General features: G+C 34.5%; 1 protein-coding gene and 1 pseudogene across 3 annotated transcripts in view; both read left to right on the top strand.

Moving 5' to 3' along the window:
* MAGI2 (membrane associated guanylate kinase, WW and PDZ domain containing 2) overlaps positions 1-16151 on the top strand; it is a 1409833-nt gene that overhangs the window by 328967 nt on the left and 1064715 nt on the right. The gene's annotated exons all lie outside the window — the stretch shown is intronic.
* LOC119037108 (cytochrome c oxidase subunit NDUFA4-like) lies at positions 10911-11160 on the top strand (annotated as a pseudogene).

The following is a 16151-nucleotide window of genomic DNA, read 5'->3' as shown; positions in this document are numbered from 1 at the left end:
TATAGTGAAAACTTGTGAGCTCACCAAACAGTTGTCCTGTGTAGCTTATTAACTAGTCAAAACCTAGTATGTCTACATGTCAGAGGCAGCATGCAAAGTAATACATTAGCACCGGTATTTTTTATATCAGTCTCTGTGAACTTGATAAAATAAGACTGTCCTTAAGAAACTGAACTTTTGGTCTACTGACAAAAGTAAGTTTTTTGAGTTTGCAAAGTTAAGGGTAACCCCCTGGACTTTGTTAGAACTACCACGATAATATTCAAGCCATGGTTTTCTTAAGAGTCATCCAGATATTTCCCTGGCCATTCTCTGATCCTACTCAATTGGAACTTACTCAACTTCCATGAAATTTCTGAGTTCATTATCAGGCTCATTTAAGTTGTTGGAAGAACTCATTTCCATGTGTCTATAGGTCCAAGTCCTTGTTTTGCTGGGACTGCTGGTTGGGGTTTATTCTGAGTCTAGTAGTCTCCTTTATCTTCTTGCCCATGGTTTCATTCCTCTTCAATGCCAGTAATGAATATTTGAGTCCTCCTACTTCTTATTTCTTTGACCCCTCTTCTGCCTCAACTGCCCTGCCCTTGCCTGAAAACATATAGCTCTTTCCTCATGTAAGTAGACTGCATCCACTGGAATAATATCCCTGTTTTAGGATCTATAGCCTTAATTACATCTGTAAAGACTTTTTTGCCACATGTAATGGGAAAATGTTCATGGGTTCTATGGATCAAAACATGGACATCTTTGGGGAATCATTATGCAGTTTAATGTTGTAAGTGACTGATTTCACACTTTGAGAAACCCTGGTATAGTGTCAAAACCTGGGAAATAAAATTACAAACTTGGTGGAAGATAGGCTGATTCCCTCTAAGTGCGAAAGAAGTACATGAAATTAGGAATAAAGGATTCAAAGATGACATGGAACCAACAAATAAAGGGTAAAGCACTGCATTAAGCAAAGACAGTGGTATTTCTTTCTTAAACACTTTTAAAAACTTGAGATTATTTAGGATCTGTTTATTTTTCCTGGTTGAGAATAAGCACTCTACAGAGTTCAATGTGTGGAAGTAATATTTTCACTTGAGCCACATCTACATTTGACCTGGTTTGGAATTGTTTCAGAGATAATCAAGATTGTTATTATTTATAAAATTCTTAACAAGATTTGTTTCCACTCAGAAATATGATTTGATTGAGTTGACCTTCAGTGATTATTTTTGTGAGAATATCATGCTTCTTTTTATGATTCATTTCCTCACCTTTTAAAATTTGTGTTTAAATTTATATAAACTCAGTCTTTTGGGCATGAAGCTATATAAATATGACATGCAATCATGACACAGAACCAGTCCCTAACACACGTAAAATCCCTCATGCTTCTTCTTTGCAATCATCTTTTGCTCCTGACCCTAGTCCCTGGCAGTCATTGATCTGTTCTTTATCCCTATAGTTTTTCCTTTTCCAGACTGTCATGTAAATATATAGTATGTAACTTTTTGAATCTAGCTTTTTTCACTTAGCATTATGTTCATTTATGTGCCCCTATCTATCTGTAGTTCTTGTTTATAATTTTTTAAAATTGACTGAAATTGACTGTAAATTAGAATCTAAGTATTTTTCATTATTAAGTTATTTGCAATGGTTTCATTTTGACAAGCGCATTCAAGGATGCTCTTTTTATAATGCTAAAATTCTGGGTTTTGTTTTGGGGGGTATTTTTTTGCTGTGAGTCATACACAAAACTTATTTTGAGGCAAACATGGATTTATCATTGTAATTGAGCCACCTGTGATTCTGAAAGTCTGTTTAATGCAAGTTTTTAATGTTGAACAAAAAGGTGAACATTGGATTACTGTTGATGACTAGAGTTTTTTAAAAAAAATTTAGAATCTGAAAAACTTTTCCTAATGTTAAAAATCATTTCAAATCAACTTTTCACATTTTCAGTAATTTTTTCATCCTTCCTTAGAACAGACACACTTGAAATTAAAACATGATTTTTTAAAAATCATGATCCGAGTGGGCTGAGAGGGGCTGCTTCGTTCTCAAAGGCTCCTGGGGCTGTTCTGAGGCCGCCTGGGTCTGTAAGATGACAGCCTACAGGCTCCACTGAACGAACACGATGGCCCAGGAAATGCCTGTCAGGTGAAATGGGAAAAATTCACTGGACTCCTTTCCCCGGGGTTGGGGTGGGAGAGGTGAACGGAAAGGTCTGAGTGCTGAGTTCTCTCTTTCCAGCCCAACAATGGCCTCTGCGCCATCAGTCATCGTGGCAATAATCCAGGTTGGGGAACATAGTTCTGCAGCCTTTGTCAGAGAAAACTCTCTCCTCTTCAGGGAAAAATGTCAGAAGATGACTAGATTTAGAGATAAAGTTACATCTCAAGAGTTTACTATTATGCAAGAGACAAATGTTGTCACAGATAGTACAAAAAAGACAGTTCAGTTGGATTTGATTCCTTATATATGAATGTCACTTATGAAATAAGTGTTATTTTGCCATGATAACATGAAAATTATTTTAAATTCCTGAATGTACAATAGCTAGTGGTAGAACAGAGACAGCTGAGAAGCATGTGGTGTGATGGGAAGAAACGTTTAAGTTTTATGCTTTTCTAGACACTAAGCAGAGTGGATAAGCCATATTCATTTGGTTGAGACTTGAGCAGATGTGAATTTGTTCTTATTAGAATTCATGATTACATACGGTACATAGTGTAAGTAAATAGCTACTGAACAGGAGATGGGAAGCTTAACTTTTCCTGTCTCTAAAATATAATCATCTGAGTCATAGTTCCACGCTTAAAAAATAGTTTCATAAGTTAGTTCTGCAGCCAAAAGAGTCATTAATCTTTAAATAAGGATTGTTCATTCTGCACTCTGCTGGGGATTACATAGTGCTTTTCATGTACTATACCTTGGAGTGTTTTACTAAGCTGTGAAGTATTTTGAAGATGTGTGATGAATATGAAACTTACATAACTGCAGCAAAAGCTGAGGCACTAAGACTATTTGTTAAATCAGAAATCTGCCATGCATATTTGATGCTTGACATACAGAAATAGTAGAGAAAAATGTGGTGTTTATTTTCCAACAAGCACAAAGAGAATTTTTCAATAAGAACTATTTACATAAAGAAATTGGGGAATGAAAATTCTTCAAGGATTTGAAAGGACAAACTTCAGGATTTAGTGATACAGGATAAAATTTAGGATGCTTAGGTGCACTTACCAAAGAGCACAGGTCTTTCAGGTAGACACCAGGCAGTGTAGCTGCTGGGTTGAAGATTAGTACTGTTCGTGGAGATTGTCCTGAACCTCATCAGAGGTACAGGGGAGGGTTCTCTGTGGAGCCAGCTGTTCTGTTCTTCCACGACCCTGTTCAAATAATTTTTCCTAGCCACTATGCTGAATTAAAATTTACCCGCTTACATTTTGTTTGTGGTTTCTGTACAACCAGCACTTGGTTTTTTCATCTGCACATGCCAGGACCTAGTGCAGGGTGCAGTGCGTGGAACACCCTGCATGAGGTGTGCTGTAGAAATGAAAGGTCAGTATGCCCTGGGGAACATGCTAGAATAGGAACCCTGGTAAAATACAAAGAAACCTTTAGGTGGACAGGTATCTTAGAAGATTGCTCCTTAATCGTTCAATGATGGCTTAATTCATATTTAAATTTGGCTAATTTTCTTGGTTGGTAGGTATTCTGAGTTCTAGAAAATAAATTTCTGTATCAGTCAGGATTCAACAAGAGAACGAGAAACAATAGGAGATATAGTTCAGAAATTCTTTTTGGCATATTTTTCCACTTATTTAATTTGACTTTGCTGTTCCCAAGTAATACTTTATATATTTTTAAAATACAGATTTTATACAATTTTAAGCTATGCATTTTCAGCTTAGTTAAGGTGTATTTGACAAATAAAATTGTAAGATATTTAAAGTTTATAATGTGGTGATTTAATATACGCATGCATTGAGAAAGGATTCCCCCCATCGAGTTCTAATTATCACATCATCATCTCACTTATTTATCTTTTTTTTCACTTTGGTGAGAACATTTAAGTTTGTCTCTTAGAAAATTTCAATTATACCCCTGACTGGTATGGCTCAGTGGGTCGGGCATTGGCCCTCAATCCAAAAGGTCACTGGAACAGTGCCTGGGTTGCAGGCCAGGTGCCAGGTTGGGGGCACCCAAGAAGGAACTGATAGATGTTTCCTTCACACATAAATGTTTTCTCTCCTTCTTTTTCTTCCTCCCTTCCCTTCTCTCTAAAAATGAATAAATAAAATATTAAAAAAGAAAAAGTTTAGCAAGATCATAGTGTTATTATGTATAGTTACCACGTTTTACGTGAGATCGTCACTTAGTCATCTTACAGTGGAAAGTTTGTACCCCTTTACCAGCCTGTCCTATTTTTTTCCCCAGCACCTAGCAAATGAAAGCACTCTTTGTAAAGGGGGGCAGGCTTATGGCAATTAACTCAGGAGGGTGATGGGGCAGCCAGGGACTAGTAAGAAAAAGCAGCTATTACATGGGAGACAAGAGGGTGCATGGCAGGCCGCAGAGAGTGATGATCATGGAGGGAGGACACACGTGCAGCCACAACTGCCTCCTGCCTGGGAGGGGACTGGGGAATACTCACTTTGGCCTCTACCCTCTCTCACTTGTATCTCTCACCTATGCCTCTGATTGGCTTACTCTAATGGAAACCTCAGGGCACGGGATCCAGGCCATGTCAGGTATGAAGGCCAGCCTCCCAGGGCAGAGAGTACAGGGCAGAGAAAAGGAGAAAGTGGGTATGGAGAGGCCACAGTGCATAACCAGGGTATTTCTGTCTATAGGCTCATCCCCGCCCCATACTCTGGATCTCTGCGACGTCCTGAACAGGCACATCATGCCTCAGGCTGTCGGTGCTAGTTATTCTGAGCCTAGGGACTTAGGTTCTCAGAATTGAGCTTCTCCATTCATGAGTCATTGTCACTTTGTGTATTGTGATTACTAGTTCTATGTATTTGGTGTCTGCATTCCAGAACAAGCCATTGAGCAAACTGGGCCTTGGTTGCCTCGTTTAGAAAATACTAGAGTGGGGAGCAGCTCATGAATTTCATTTAAAAAATTTCTTAATAATTCATGATCATAAGTCAAATTTAGACAAATTTACTTTTATATCTCTAAGGCAACTGTGAAAATGTTGGTTTTATTATAAGTAAATTGTGGGTTATGCTTGTTACAAAATTTTAAAAAACTAGAAAGAGAGAATGTTACAATAAAGTTAGAAAAGGGAGGTGTGGGGAATTGCTAATAACACCAGATTGTTGTAATGAAGTCTGAAAAGAGATAAATTTGAAACCTATAAGACATGAGCTTTAGGAATCAGACATCATCAACTCCTGGGTTAAAAATCAGAAATGCCCTGAACATTTGCATACAAGAGTAAACACAAAGTAGTTCCTAGCTTGTGTACTGTCTGTAGAAATACAAAATCTCTTTATAAACATCTGGTTAAAACCAGAGATTGAGTAGATCCTGAAAGTTTCCAATAAATAATAAATTGCATATGGAAATTAATAGCACAGAATAGATAATTACTCATTTGTTGTATATAGATAGGTAGCATCAGTGTCTGTTTTTGTTGCTATTAATTTTGGGGGGAAGGTTAAAAAATTAATTATTTTCATATACTTTCTTGGTCTTTCAAACCTAATTTTTCCATAGAAAGTTAGGTTTTGCAATGGCAAAATCAAGGTATTATTCAAGAACTTTATCTTTGGAAGTGGTGACAGATATAGTATATCTATGTCCCATGTCCTGTAAATGGATGCTTTTAGAATTTCATGAGACAACCCAATTAGCAAATCAATCAAACAAAGCCCAATTGTATCCAAACTCTAATCATTTAACTGAACTAAAAAATATAAATTCATGTTAAAACTTACCACCTAGGTGAATTTCCTAATAGCTTGAAATCTGACCTCGATTTTTAATTTTTGTTTGCTGGGGTTTTTTTGTTTTATTTTTACTGCTCAGAAAAATGCAACATACCTTAATTTAAAAAAATAAGACTTTTGAGAAATCTGGTAAATATTATTCTTTATAGAAAATCATAAATATTTTTCTAGTTAATATTCAGTATAGTATTCAGCAAAGGCTATTAAAAATAAAATTCAACATAATGATTTAGAAGAAAAGCAGCAAACTACAGACTACAGTGAAACATTTCATAATTTATTATGGTCTAGAAAACATTTTTTTACTTTTTTACATTTTAAATGGTTTTAATAGTCTAAAGAATAATATTTTGTCATAACAGTGACATGTGGTTCTAACCTATGTGTTCACAAGTAAAGTTTTATTGGATCTCAGCCCTTTCCATTAACTGTCCATTGCTGCCATGATGGCAGATTTCAGCAGCTGGAACAAAGATGGCATAGCTTTGCAAACCCTGAAGTATTTACTATTTAACACTTGATAGAAAAAAATTGCCTACCTGTGGCTTTCAGGGTTCTATAAAAATTCATTTTCTTTTTTCCTTTTGTTAATATATTTTATTGATTATACTATTACAGTTTCATTTTCCCTACTTCACTCCCCTCCATCCTGCACACCCCTTCCCACATCCCCCCCCCTTTAGTTCATGTCCAGGGGTCATACATATAAGTTCTTTAGCTTCTACATTTCCTATGCTGTTCTTACCTTCCTCCTGTCTATTCTCTACATACCATCTATGCTACTCATTCTCTGTACCTTTCCCCCTCACTCCCCCTCCCACTCCCCTGTTGCTAACCCTCAATGTCATCTCCATTTCTGTGTTTCTGTTTCTGTTCTAGTTGTTTGCTTAGTTTGTTTTTGTTTTTGTTTTTGTTTTAGGTGTGGTTGTTAATGATTGTGAGTTTGCTGTCATTTTGCCATTCATATTTTTATCTTCTTTTTCTTAGATAAATCCCTTTAACATTTTATATAATAAGGTCTTGGTGATGATGAACTCCTTGAATTTGACCTTATCTGAGAAGCACTTTATCAGCCCTTCTATTCTAAATGAAAGCTTTGCTGGATAAAGCAACCTTGGATATAGGTCTTTGACTTTCATGACTTGGAATACCTCTTTCCAGCCCCTTCTTGCCTGTAAGGTCTCCTTTAAGAAATCAGCTGATAGTTTTATGGAAACTCCTTTGTAGGTAATTATGTCCTTTTCTCTTGCTGATTTTCTTTAATATTCTCCCCTTATCTTTAATCTTGGGTAATTTAATTATGATTTGCCTTAGTATGTTCCTCCTTGGGTCCAACTTCTTTGAAGACAGAGCTATCAAATAGAATTTAAAATATAATGTTCTGCTATCTGTAATATTCTAAACCCAATATTTCAAAGGCTAATTTTTGTCTTTACAATTTTAAAATAATAAATTAATTCTACATGAATTAATAACACTATGTGTTCTCTTTTGTTCAGTTTATTTAGCCTTGGAAATAATTGACAATAGTTGAAATCTTGTAATTCAAACATTCTTTTTTAAATGAATTATGGTTACATCAGAAATCTTTCCCTGAAAGAATAATTATGGTTGGTATGACATTTTGTAGACTACTGACATGTAAAGTTTCTTTGAAGGGAAGACTCTCTTTTTTGTTGATGAGGCGGGAGGGCAACAAGCTTCAAGACGACTTATCTTTGGTGATGAGGAACTTGAGAGACAATACAGTCAACACTGAAAGTTACCGAGCACTCTGAGAATTACAGATAAGAGCTAACAAATATACTGGGAATAAATGCTGAATAAGACAGTCTAGGAAAGGGAGATAATAAAAGGTAATATTATACTGTTATACTGTTATGAAGTATACTGTTATACTTCAAAGTGCTAAAGGATAATGAAAAAGGAAGATTTAAGTTTTTACAAAAGGAAAAATCTCTTAAGAATCTTCGTATCAGAGCTACAGTGAAAAAGACAAACTAGGTGCTGAGTTGTACACTATCATGAGCACAGTGTGTGGTAAATCTAGGAATTGGTCACAGCTAGTATGAGAATGAAATGCCCCCCCCCATGTTTTTCAGTAGAATTTTGATGTGGTCAACAAATACCATGGATATGACTTACTATGTAGGTTTGGATTCTTTCTCAAATAGAAAATAGTTTTTTGTTTCTGTAACAAGAGGTTTAGAAACCTCTTCCTTGGTTTAGAAACCAAGCAAGGCATTTCTATCTAACCTCAATGATTTTAAAGTTAGATCTCATGTATTTAATTTATTCATTTTTGTATGCATGTCTCATGAGCTTTAGATTCAGATTTGCCTTTGTTGGTGTCTATAAAATCTTTACAGATTTTAGGAGAACAAATCACCTAAAATTCTGTGTAATGTGCCATCAGTCAAGAAATTGTTAACTTGTAAACCAGTTAAATGATAGTCTTCAGGATTTGTCTCTTAAATCGTCTAAGAGAAGGGTTAGAACTATTATTCCCACTTGCAAACAAAGTGGAATACATTTTGGGGAAAGCATTTTGGTAAAATCAAGCAAAATGCAGATTAAAAAAGAAAATGAATCTAGATAATGGAATGTGAAAGGTGGAGTTATCCATTATTAATAACAGAAAATGATGTGTGTCCATAAGTATTTTCTATGCTATTAGGTAATCAATTTTTGATTATTCATAATTGAAAAAAACTGAATCAGAGTAAACATGAAAAAATTCAGCTATGAATTTCTATTGCTATAAATGAGATCCAGTGAACACGGTTTTCTTAAAAGAAGAAAATATAATTTATCATTGGAAGTGAAATCTTCCAGTTTTAAACACTGATCATATACATGAATATCGATTAAATTCAACACTGATTTATTTTTAAAGCCATGGTTAAACATTTATCACTTTATAACCTTACTTTTATAACTTTGTGTTTAGTATAGAAACCTTTTTAAACATTGCATAACTTTGAAACATATAGTATTAAATTTATGTTAACAGTAAATGGTGACTGTAAAAAATACTTTAAGAAATCTTTAAAAGACCTTATTCTTTCATGGATTAAAGCACACAAATAAACCCATAACTACCTACTGAGACAGAGGGAGAGCTACCTTGTTCCATTTTACTTCCAAAAATATCACAGAGCTTAACTCTAAAATGAGTATCTTTGGTTTGAATGCAGTATACTCCCAAATATTTGTTGAAATTCTCAGAAGGGAGTTCTATTGAACTATCTTTTTATTTGGGGAAACTATCCTGAATTCATGGATTCCTTGAAATCAAGTAAGATTTTTTCTTTTTCTTTTTTATTTATGGAAGAGCTGGGTAGGCTATATTCGGTTGCTTTAAATTAACCTTCTGTATGAGAAAGAAGAAGTAAATTAAATCTTTTTATTTCCAATAACTAGACCCCAAATAGTTATAAAATGCCCAAATAAATTATTTATATTTACATCATGGTACAGCTGAACTAAGCAAGTGAGTACTGAAATGTTTATACCTTTTAGAAAATGTCAGACTCTTAGCTACCAGCAGCAGCTACATAAACTGACTAGTGGAATATTTTCTATATTTACAAATGCGTACTTTGACCTACTTAGTAAAATGTTCAAAAACTTTCCACATTTTGAAAAAACATGTTCATTCTCAGTATTTTAAGTTGGGAAGATCTTTCAATTATGCTCACTAAAATAAAGATAAACTTAAGAAACAAAAGAAAAGCAGATCGTTTTCAGGATGACAGAATGAAGACCTTTGAAAATCCACACCTCCATGAAGCACCATGACAAATTTCAAAAAAATGTCCATATCCATGTTTTTAGTACTCTAGGAACTAACAGAAGGCTTGCAGATGTGTGCAGAACAGTGTGTAGGAAAACTGGCTGAATTTCATTTAACAACAGGGAGCTTTGTGATATTTTAATATTGCCTAATCCCATATTCTTCTCCTTAGCTCTGCATGGTAGGCTTGAAAACCAATAGCTCTTTAACTGCAATGGCTGTGAAAACCAGTACCTCAGGGGACAAAATGGGCTTGGAATGTTCCAAAAGTCTCAGAAATCATCATTATTTTGACCTACCTACCAGCTTGCTGAAAAGTTTCATTGTCAGGATTTTTCTTTATGTGACCTAACTGAGAACATTTTCTGCCTTATCCTCAGGATATTTGTTGGAAAAAATAGTAGCAGTTGTTTACCAATACTGCTGCCTGAGGTGGCATTAGCATACAGAGATAATGAGAGGATGGTCAAGAACCCTAAAAGGAAACAATGTGGAATGGGATCCATGGAGGCTTTGGAAACATATTTTTTGGAATCCAGAAAGCAACATGCATGGAAAGAACCGTTCACATGCCTAGGAAAGATGTGAAAAGTCCTAATCTCTCATCTCTGGTTGAACCTTAAACTCTTTGTGAATGTGAAACGAAGGCTAAGACACAGTTGTAAACCTTCTGCCATTGAAGATGTGCTGCAAAATCCACAAAGAGGCCTTCAGCAAAGGCTGAGAACTGATTGGTTCAAAGAATTTAAGTATATCTCTGTCAAATCATTAATTGACTTCTAAGCTAACTGATGAGTGACTTAACTAGCTACAAAGAACCAGGATTACAGATTTTAAAATTTTAAAGGATTTGTCCAGGAAGTCACAAAATAATTCAACGACAATAACAACACAGCAACAAAAGTCTACCCTGGAAAGGGAATCAAATTTCCCTTTATGTTATTTAAAATCTCCATTTTTTACAATAAAGCATAAAGCATGCAAAGAAATAGGAAAATATGGCTTATATATGGGGGGCAGTCAATAAAACCTCTTTTTGAGAAATCCTGGATATTGGATTTGGACTTTACATTCACTATTATACAAATAACTAAAGGAAACAATGTCTAAAGAATAAAGGGAGTTTTTTCTTCTCTGCTTCTAGGCCCTCTGTCACAAGCATGCTCCATCATAGCATCAGTCAAGCCAAGAAGCATCCAAACTTGATCCCCCTATTTGTATGTATTGGGGCCAGAGGTACTGGAACCATGCTATATGTCATATGCCTGGCATTGTTCAATCCAGATGTCTCCTGGGACAAAAAAGAATAACACAGAACTCTGGACTATGCTGGGTCCCAGCGAATAACATGAGTTCTACTTAGTGAATATAAATTACAGCAAACTGGAGAAAGAAGATCCAGACTTCTAAATGAAATGTTTCACTATAATGCTTCCTAGAACAAAGGTCTTCCAGAAGACACCTGCACAGTTTTCCACTTAACCAGGAAATATTTCCCCTCTAAATGCATGAAATCATGTTGGTGTATTCTGTTGGGGTTTACACTGATTAATAAATATTTGAAACTAAAGAAAAAAGAATTAAAGGGAAGTATGAGAATAATGTCTCAAGAAAAACAAAAGAGTGATAAAAATATGGTTCATAGAACAAACTAATAGAAATTTTAGAATTGTAAAGTGTATTAACCAACGCGATAAATTTACTAAAGAAGTTCAACAAGGGATTTGAATTGACGGAATAAAGAATCAGTGAAGTTGCCCTGGCTGGCATAGCTCAGTGGATTGAGTGTGGGCCTGCAAACCACATGATTTCGGTTCAATTCCCAGTCAGGGCACATGCCTGGGTTGCAGGCCAGTTACCAGCAGGAGACTCACGAGAGGCAACCACACATTGATGTTTCTCTCCTTTTCTCCTTCCCTTCCTCTCTAAAGATAAATAAATAAAATCTTTTTAAAAGAATCAGTGAAGTTGAAGACAGTCTCATTGAGATTATTCAGGGTAAGAAGCAGAGATAAAAATAATGAAGAAAAAATGAAAAAAATTTAGAGTCTAAAAAATTACCAAGTATATTAACATACCCATAAGAGTTCTGAAAAATGCAGACAGAAAATTTGAAGAAATAATGGCTGAAAATTTTCCAAATTTGATGAAAAATGCTAATATGCCTGTAAAAGGACCCCAATTTTATCACATACATGGGGTCTTTAATAAGATCAACACACAAGTTTCATCAAAAATCATGGAGGCCGAGGTAGTGAGATGAATATTTGAAATGCTGAATGAAAAAGATCATTATGAATTCTAAATTCAGTAAAACTATCCTTCAAAAATTAAGAAGAAATTAAGACAAAAACAGGAAATAACAATTTAATGATAATAATAATTTAAGACTTAAATGCCCACTTTCAATAACAGATAGTTAAGTTATATAACAAACAAACTGGGCCTATCAGACTTCCCTAAACACTCCACACAGCACTAGAATATACATTTTTCTCAAGGCACACTGAACAACGTCTATGATAGACCACATGTCAGGCTATAAAGCAGTCTCAATTAAAAAAATTAAGTCATATAAAATATAATCCCTGACCACAATGTAATAAGATTTGAAATGATTATTAAAGGGCAACTTGGGAAATTCACAATGATGTGATATATTTATTTTATATAACCAATGAGATAAAAAAGAAATGAGAAAGGATATTAGATAATATTGACATTTATAACTATAAATGTATTTGAAAAATAAGATAGAATTTAAATTAATAGCTTAATCTCCACTTTATGAATAGAAAAAGAAAAGCAAATTGAATTGGAAACAATCAGAAGGAAGCAAATAATAAAGATTAGTGTGGAAATAAGTGAAATAGAGAACAGAAAAAATAACAAAATCAACCAAACCAAAAGTTGCTTCTATGAAAAAAATCAACAAATTTGATAAACCTTTATCTTATTTAACTAAGAAAACATCATAGAAGACACAAATTACTAAAAATCTTGACTTACAAAAGAAACATCATTAGCAACCTTACAAAATTAAAAGAAGGACAAAATTATAAGCAGAAGGACAAATACATGCCAAAAAAGTAGGTAAGTTAGATAAAATGGACACATTTTTTGAAAGACAAAGGTTCCCAAACTAACTCAAGAATAAATTAAAAAGTCAGAATAGACCTCTAACAGATAGAGATTGAATTAGTAATGAAAAATGTTTATACTAAAAAAAAATTGCAGGCCTAGATGTTTCCATTGGTATATTTACAAAAAATTTAAAGAAGAATTAACACCAATCTTTCACAAAGTCTTTAAAAAGGTAGAAAACAAGGGAAGATTTTCCAAGTTATTCCATGAGGCTGTTAATCTGGTACATTAACCAAAGGTATTATAATTAAAGAAAATTGAAGAACAATTCCCTGTATGAATATATAGATGCCAAAAATCACAACAAATACTAGCAAACTTGGTACAACAACATATAAAAAGACTTGCATACCGTGACCAGGTGAAATTTATCTCAAGAATGTAAGGTGTATTTATCTAGGGAAATCAGCGGAATCAATGTAGTCTCCTGTATTAAAAAGGGCAAAAACAGTGTGATAATCTCAGTAGCTATATAAAAATTGTTGCATAAAAACAATACTAATAATATTACAACAAAAAACTAGGCAAAGAAGGAAACTTCCTAAACTTAAGAAAGTCCATCTAAAAACATACATAGATAACATCATACTTATTGTTGAAAGACTAATATTTTTCCCTAAAATCAAGAACAAGAAGAGTATGTATATTTGCACCATTTCTATTCTACATTGTACTGAAGATTCTAGGCAATGAAATTAGGCAAAAACAGAAAATGAAAAGTACTTATGTTGCAGAAAAAGCAGTAAATATACCTGCAGATGATACTAAATTCGATATTTAAAATCCTAGGCACTATAAAAATACAAAAAAAATTATTAGAAGTAATAAATAAATTTAGCAAGGTTGTAGAATATTAATTTATATACAGAAAACAGTTGAATTTCTACAGACAACTATTGAAGAATCCAAAAAGTAAATTAAGAAAACAATTACATGTATAGTAACATCAATAGAATAAATAATTAAGAATAAATTTTATTATAGGATAGTTAACATAAAATATTATACCAGTTTCAAATATACAACATATTCAACAATTGTTACCTAATGAAGTGATCATCATGATAAGCCAAGTAACCACCAGTCATCTGTAAACTGGTTACCTTGGTATTTTAAGTGCCCACCTGGCACCATACATAGTTATTACAGTATCACTGGCTGTATATCTTATGTTGTACTTTACCTCCCTGTGACTATTTTTGTGACTACTAACTTGTACTTCTGAATCCCTTCCTCTTTTTCACCCATCTCTCAACCCCCATTCTTCTCTGGCAACATCAGTGTGATCTCTGTAGCTGAGTCTGTTTCAGTTTGTTTATTGTTTTATTTTGCTCTTTAGATTCCACATATAAGTGAAATTATGTGATATGGAAACTTTACTTCATCTTCAATTCTTAATGATAATCTTGACAAGTAGAGGCTTCCTGGTAGTAAGTGTTTCCCTTTTATCCCTTCATGCCACACCCTTCTACACTGCAAAGTTTCTAATAAAAAATCAGTTTATATTCTCATAGGGTTTTTTTCTTACCACTTTTAATATTCTCTCTTCCCCTAAACTTTTGACATTTTAATTTTGATGTGTCATGTTCTGGGTCTCTTTGTGTTCAAAACTGGTGCCACTCAGCACCGGTTTTACACACCTTCTACCGGTGGGGTGAAAAGTAAGTAAAACAAAACGAAGGAAAAATACTTCTGTCATTGGAGAGTTCCAGCTGCTTCTCCAACACATGCCCTAAAATTAGTCAGTGAATCTTTACATGTGACTCAGGCACCTTCAAACTGCTGCCCCTGTACTAGGACTCAGAATGAGTGAGTTTGTTTATAGGCCCTTTTAGGGTGATGTTTCAGTCTCCTATAGCCCCTCAGCTCAAACCCAGATGTTGTGGGGGCTTCTTTTTCCAGTGTACATTTCCCTGACAAGGAAATCTGATATGGCTCTTGAACCCTTGGCTCTTCAGGGGCAGGGAGTACTTACGTGATAGAGATAGCCCTCCTGCTTGTGAAGCTGGAATGTAGCCCCTGAGTAGATCAAGCCTCTACCCTTTTTAGCCATCTCAATGTGACCTTTTCGTCATATCCTCACCTGCAGAAAATCTGTTCTGCTAATATTCACATAGTTCTTAAAAGTAAGTGCTCTATATGCAGTTGTAGTTTTGGCATGTTCATGGGAGATGGTGAGCCCAGGGTCTTCATGCTCTGCCACCTTCTCTCCCCCTTCTCAGAATAAATTTAACTCTGAGGTGCAAGACTCAAACACTGAAAAGTACAAAAAATTACTAAAAAAATTAAAGAAGTCATGGATTAGAAGACAATATTGTTAGGATGTCAATTCCTCCCAAAGTGACCTACAAATTCAGTACACTATCTATCAGAATTTCTATGTAGAATTGGAAAAGCTGTCTTAAAATGTCTATGTCATCTCAAGGGAGCTTAAATAGCCTCAACAATCCCGAAAAAGGACAAAATACCGAAGCTCACACTTCTCAATCTCCAAAGAGTGTGGTAATGTCATGAGGACAGACATAGAGACCAGTGGAATATAACTTGGAGTCCAGAACACATTTATGGTCAATTAGTTTTTGACAAAGATGCCAGGATAATTTAATGGAGAAATAATAATTTTCTCAATAAATGGTTCTGGTTCATTCATGTGCAGAAGAGTGAAGTTGGATCCCTTCCTCAAGCCATTAAAGCACAATAAAAAGGTGAACACATGATCTACACAAGAAAAATATTGTAAATATATCTGATAAGGGAATTGTGTCCAAATTATTTAAAGAATTCTTATAACTCAACAATAACAAAAAACAAAATTAACAAGTGGTCAAAAATCTGGATAGATATTTTTTCAAAGAAGATACAGAGATGGCCAAAAGCACATGCAAAAATTTTTGGCCTCGTTAGTCATTAAGGAAATGTGAATCAGAACCCCAATGGGAGAGTACTTCATTCTCACTAGGATGGTTATTATCAAAAAGATGGGCAATAACAATTCTTGACGAGGATGTGGAGAAACTGGAACGTAGCTAGTGGAAATGTAAAATGGTGTGGCCACTTTGGGGGCAGTTTGGCAATTCTTCAAAAAGTTAAACATAAAGTTTATGACCCAGTAATTCCACTTCTAGACATGTAACCAAGAGATTGAAAACATATGTTTACAAATTTGTATATGAATATTCATAACAACATTATTCATAATAGTCAAAAAGTAGAAACAACTCATGCTATATTTATTTCGTCATGAAATGGAATAAAGT

This window comes from Artibeus jamaicensis, unplaced genomic scaffold (assembly GCF_021234435.1).
Source record: "Artibeus jamaicensis isolate MK-2021 breed Jamaican fruit bat unplaced genomic scaffold, CSHL_Jam_final contig_518, whole genome shotgun sequence".
Taxonomy (NCBI): domain Eukaryota; kingdom Metazoa; phylum Chordata; class Mammalia; order Chiroptera; family Phyllostomidae; genus Artibeus; species Artibeus jamaicensis.
The sequence above is the reverse complement of the archived record's forward strand: the minus strand, read 5'-3'. Positions and strand labels throughout refer to the sequence as shown.